Source organism: Vipera ursinii (assembly GCF_947247035.1).
Source record: "Vipera ursinii genome assembly, chromosome: 2".
In the NCBI taxonomy this organism is placed as follows: Eukaryota; Metazoa; Chordata; class Lepidosauria; order Squamata; family Viperidae; genus Vipera; species Vipera ursinii.
In genome coordinates this window covers 16,521,572-16,527,860 of record NC_139513.1, presented here as the reverse complement: position 1 = coordinate 16,527,860, position 6,289 = coordinate 16,521,572, and positions in this window count along the sequence as shown.

The window sequence follows — 6,289 nt, the reverse complement described above, 5'->3', positions numbered from 1 at the left end:
ATCCGGCCCGCGAAGTGGTTTCATGCGGCCCGCGAAGCCATCCTGGAAACAGTGAGGGAACGGTCCCCACTGCCTTGGCCCTGGCCCAGAGACCCTCCTTCTGCCAGAGACCCTCAGATCTGTCCCACTCCTGCCCAGGCCCCCATAGGCACCCTTGATGTGAACGATGTAGAGCTGGCCACGCCCACCCAGTAGGCCATACGCACTCTAGCCACGCCCACCCAGTAGGCCACGCCCACCCTGGCCATACCCACCCGGCCCCCTGAGGGCAACCACAATGCTGATGCGGCCCTCAATGAAATTGAGTTTGACACCCCTGGTTTATGGAGATTCTCAGTCTTCCAGGTCATAGTTGTCCCAAAGGCGCTTTTTCAAGAGGCAACAGGACTTCCTTGTTTTTCTTTAAAGATGTTTCACTTCTCATCCAAGAAGCTTCTTCAGCTCTGGATGGTGGGGAATGGAAGGATTTAATAGTCCTTTCAGGCAGCTGGTCATTTGCATTCTTTTAGAGACTGAGTCGTTGAGGCCACTTGGAAGTTTGTCCTCGGGGTGACCTGAATAGTGCAAATGGGTGTGGAGCCTTCTTGGAACTGCTGAAAGGACTGTGTTGTGGAGCTGTGCTTTCTGCAGGATATTTTATTTTATTTATTTTATTTTAATTCCATTTATATCCCGCCCTTCTCCGAAGACTCAGGGCGGCTTACAAGCTTAGCAGTAGCCTTCATTCTATGTATATGCCTGCTTGTTAGGGCTTTCACACACCCCCAAGCGGTATTATTACAAAGTCAGCTTAATTGCCCCCAACAATCTAGGTCCTCATGGAAGGCTGAGTCAACCTTGAGCCTGGTGGGACTCGAACCTGCACTAATTGCAGGCAGCTGGTGTCACTTAAGGAGGCATTAGCCCACTGCTCCACCCTGTGTCCCTTCACTGAACTCAGGCACAGGCTGGTGAGGTTGAGTCTGTGTTGTCTGCATCTCAAACTGAAGCACAAATGGTCCTGTAGTCTGCAATGTTTTCTGGAAATCGGTCCATACTCCCGCATCATTCAAAAGGGCGTTCATCCCAAAGTGCATGGCTAAATGTCCATGGAGATTGGCAACCAGGTCATGGTTGTCCCAAAGGTGTTTTGTTTTTTTTTCAAGAGACAACTGGACTTACTTTGTTTTTCCTTGAGGACATTTCACTTTTCATCCAAGAAGCTTCTTCAGTTCCGAAGAGCTGAGCTGAAGAAGCTTCTTGGACGAGAAGTGAAACGTCTTCGAGGAAAAACAAAAAAAAAGTCCAGTTGCCTCTTGAAAAAGCAACTTTGCGACAAGGTGGACTTACTTTGTAGTAAAGAAACAAAAGTGAATTTGACAAGTTTGACAGGCCTTCAGCATCTAGGAATCTCTGAATAATGGCTAGTGCTGAGCAATAATAAGAGAGGGCTGTGGATTTCTCATATCTCGGTATAACAACCCTCCAGAAACAAAACTCCCAAACTTAAGAACCAGTCCCTGGAACCGCAAAAGTTGCCTTAAATCACGCCAAGGTATGTGTTTGTAGAACAAACGTAGGACTGGAGGCTAAAACATAAGGAACGGTTGCTGGAATTGGGTGTCTAGTCTAATGAAGAGAAGGGCGAGGGGTGACATGATAGCAGTGTTCCAGTATCTCAGGTGCTGCCACAAAGAAGAGGGAGTCAAGCTATTCTCCAAAGGACCTGAAGGCAGGACAAGAAGCAATGGATGGAAACTAGTCAAGGAGAGAAGCAACCTAGAACTAAGAAATTTCCTGACAGAACAATTAACCAGTGGAACAACCTGCCTCCAGAAGCTGTGAAAGTTCCGACCCTGGAAGTTTTTAAGAAGAGACTGGACAGCCATTTGTCTGAAATGGCATAGGGTTTTCTGCCTGAGCAAGGGGGGGGTTGGACTAGATGACCTCCAAGGTTCCTTCCAACTTTATTATTATTATTAAGATGCAATTCCACCCTTGAGCACTGGATTGCCATAGGAAGCACGAAAGAGTTAAAGCCATAGAGCTATGCCTCCTAGAAAGGCCTCTAGAATCTATTCTAGATTCCCATATATCATCAGGAGGAGGACACAGAGGCTGCTCTTTAAAGTCAAGCAAATGAGAGTTGGTAAAATATTGTCGGGTTGACATGGAAGCTGTTGCGGCATGTGAAGTTCTTTGCTCAGTTTCTGAGATCGCTGGACAGGAATTTTGGAAATCCTGGCGGTGGCCTGCCAAAAGAAGCCAATAAAACTGAATGGAGCAGTTGTCCGATTGTGTCACTATGTGTCATACGTTGCTTTGCTAAAAACAAGTCCCAACTGAAAGAGGGCCGCAATTATTTATGATAAATCAATATAAGAAATAGGTTCTGTGAGGGCATGTACTCATTGTAACACTGGAGAGGAATCCTGCTTGTTTTAACAATTGATGCCTGATTTACAAGAACAATGGGAAAGCAAAGGATTATTTTTTTTAAAAAAAAAAACAAGGCTGAAAATCCTCAGGATCTGATGGGCTGGCCAGTTTGGGGAAACTAGGCCAGGGGTAGGCAACCTTGGCTCTTTGATGACTCGTGGACTTCAACGCCCAGAATTCCTGAGCCAGCATGGCACAGCTTGGAAACTCTCCCCTCAGCATAGCTGGCTCAGGAATTCTGGGAGTTGAAGTCCATGAGTCATAAAAGAGCCAAGGTTGCCTACGCCTGAACTAGGCAGACCTTTGTTAGTGCACCTGGGGGAGATTCCATTGTTAGGCAAAAGGGGCTTTTCCGGAGGAGAAGCAGAGCTGGGAAGTCCATTGTGAAAGGGGTGGAATGTTGAGATAGGGGGGGGCGTGGCTTTGATGGAGGATGGAATGCTGGGATTTCTCAGCTGGTTGTTTCCTTGCAATTACATTATTAGGGCTGCCCTGGGGCTGTGCTTTGAGTAGGATTGCAGGGGGCTTTGTCTGGACTGGGGAGAAGACGTGGGTTTGACCCTGGTCCTATCTGAAAGTGGAAAACAAAACCTAACCAACAGAATGGACACCTCACCCTTCCCCGCCATTGCCTTTCAGATAGGACCAGGGTCAAACCCAGTCAGACCTCTCTGTGCTTAATTAGATCAAACCCCAATTGATCCTTCTCGTTCCAGACAAAGCCCCCTGCAATCCCAGCAGGCCAAGGAAACAGCCTCCCCACCTCGTAGTAAAATTTAAAATCTTTGCTTTTCCGTTGATAGGGGGGGTCCCTCTTTCCTGTTAACCAGGCACCCAAGAATCATTGTAATAAATCTACTACTAAAGCCTTGGTGGAGCAGTGGGCTAATGCCTCCTTAAGTAACACCAGCTGCCTGCAATTAGTGCAGGTTCGAGTCCCACCAGGCTCAAGGTTGACTCAGCCTTCCATCCTTCCGAGGTAGGTAAAATGAGGACCCAGATTGTTGGGGGCAATTAAGCTGACTTTGTAATAATGCTGCTTGGGGTGTGTGTGAAAGCCCTAATAAGCAAGCATATACATAGAATGAAGGCTACTGCTAAGCTTGTAAGCCTCCCTGAGTCTTCGGAGAAGGGCGGGATATAAATGAATTAAATTAAATAATAAACATACCTGATAGAACAGCATCTCCTGGTGCAGAGGCCTCCAACTTTTTGGGCACCAGGGACCGGTTCAGTGGAGAAAGGTTTTCCCATGGACCGGGGTGGCTGGGTGGGGGACGCCTGCCCTGGTGGATTGCAGGTCCCTTCACGCTTCACGCTTCCCTCTTCCTCCCACTTCCCCACTGTTAGGACCCCACAAGGAGCAACTAAGCAGTGTTTTCCAAAGGGGCATTGGTGGTGGTGGTGGGAGTATCAGATTTAATTTCATTCAGAATAGAGCTGGAAGGGTCCTTTTAGGACTTATAGCCAACCCCCCCTGCTCAAACAGCTTACCCCATCCAGGGGTAGGCAACCTTGGCTCTTTGATGACACGTGGACTTCAACTCCCAGAATTCCTGAGCCAGCTATGCTGAGGGGAGAGTTTACAAGCTGTGCCATGCTGGCTCAGGAATTCTGGGAGTTGAAGTCCATGAGTCATCAAAGAGCCGAGGTTGCCTACCCCTGCTCTAATCCCATAATGGAATGACAAAAATGTAGAAATGAAAGAAAAGAAATTGGTCATAGAATCATGGGAGTGACAGACTGGAGGAGACTGGAAAAATACCAGGAAGAAAGTGCAACAAAAATAACCAACAGATAGAAGTCTGTCAGTAGCTTATCACTTACAGTAAGTGGAACCTCAATTCCAGCTGCAAAAAATGCTCAGGAAGATGACATTCCCCATCATTAGAAGAAAAATTAACTTAAATTAGTTAAGAATGAGTTTCCAAGATTTTTTCCTCCTTACTCTTAAAGCTTGTGTTCACATAGCTCAGGGGTCTTCAGATTTGGCCCTTTTATGACTCGTGGACTTCAACTCCCAGAATTCCTCAGCCAGGCACCCACAACTTCCGAAGGCAAAGCTGTTCCACTGGTGAATTGTCCTCACTGTTAGGAAGTTTCTCCTTAGTTCCAGGTTGCTTCTCTCCTTGATTAGTTTCCATCCATTGTTTCTTATCCTGCCCTCTGGTGCTTTGGGAAAATAAGTTGTTCCCCCCACACCTTTGTGGCAGCTCCTCAAATACTGGAATACTGCCATGTCACCCCTAGGCCTTCTCTTCTCTAGACTAGCCGTAACCCAATCCTGTAACCGTTCTTCATGTTTTAGTCTCCAGGCCCTCAATCATCTATCTTCATTAATGATTTGGATGAGGGGATAGATGGGGAACTCATCAAATTTGCAGACGACACCAAGCTGGCAGGAATAGCCAATACTCCAGAAGACAGGCTTAAGATACAGAAGGATCTGGACAGACTCGAACACTGGGCACTATCTAACGAAATGAAATAAAATGGTGAAAAAAGTAAGGTTCTACATTTAGGCAGGAAAAATCAAATGCACAGATATAGTATAGGTGGTACCTTGCTCAATAGTAGTAACTGTGAGGGATCTCGGAGTCCTAGTAGACAATCACTTCACAGTGTGCTGCAGCTGCCAAAAAAGCCAACACAGTGCTAGGCTGCATTAACAGAGGGATAGAATCAAGATCAAGTGAAGTACTAATACCACTTTACAAGGCCTTGGTAAGGCCACACCTGGAATACTGCATCCAGTTTTGGTCACCACGATGTAAAAAAGATGTCGAGACTCTAGAAAGGGTACAGAGAAGAGCAACAAAGATGATTAGGGGACTGGAGGCTAAAACATATAGGGACCGGTTGCTGGAATTGGGTATGTGTAGTTTAATGAAGAGAAGGGTGAGGGGTGACATGATAGCAGTCTTCCAATATCTCAGGGGCTGCCACAAAGAAGAGGGAGTCAAGCTATTCTCCAAAGCACCTGAAAGCAGGACAAGAAGCAACGGATGGAAACTAGTCAAGGAGAGAAGCAACCTAGAACTAAGGAGAAACTAGAACAATTAACCAGTGGAACAACCTGCCTCCAGAGGTGGTGAATGCTCCAACACTGGAGGTTTTTAAGAAGAGACTGGACAGCCATTTGCCTGAAATGGTATAGGGTTTCCTGCCTGAGCAGGGGGTTGGACTAGATGACCTCCAAGGTCCCTTCCAACTTTATATTATTATTATTATTATCTTGATTGCTCTTCTTGGCACTTTTTCCAAAGTCTCAACATCTTTTTTGTAATATGGTAACCAAAACTGGATGCAGGATTCCAGATGGGGCCTTACTAAGGCTTTATAAAGCAATACTAATATTTCACTTGATTTGGATTCTAGGCCTGTTTATACAAACAAGGATTGCATTGGCATTTTTGGCTGCCTTGAAGCTATGCAGCTGCAGCTGTGTCACATGCCAGTGGTCCGGCATGCCAGTACAGGCCAAAGCAGGCCACCAAGTGAAAAGAAGTAAAGGCAGCTGAGGCAAAACATCAGAGGTCCCATACCACCTTTACTGACCAGGCATAAGCTTTTGCAAGCCACAACTGAAGCTTGTCAAAGAGAAAACCAACCTAGGAGGAGAAATTTTCTAACAGCGAGAGCAATTAATCAATGGAATAGCTTGCTTCCTGGGATGGTGGGTGTTCTGCCACTGGAGGTTTTCAAAAATAGAATGGACAACCATTTGACTGAGAGGGGATAACAGTTCTGTCTTGAGCCTGGGGTTGGACTAGAACAGAGGTCCCTAACCTTTTGGGCACCAGGGACCAGTTCTGTGGAGAGAGGTTTTTCCGCGGACCTGAGGATGTGTAGTTTTGTGTGCTGCCTACAT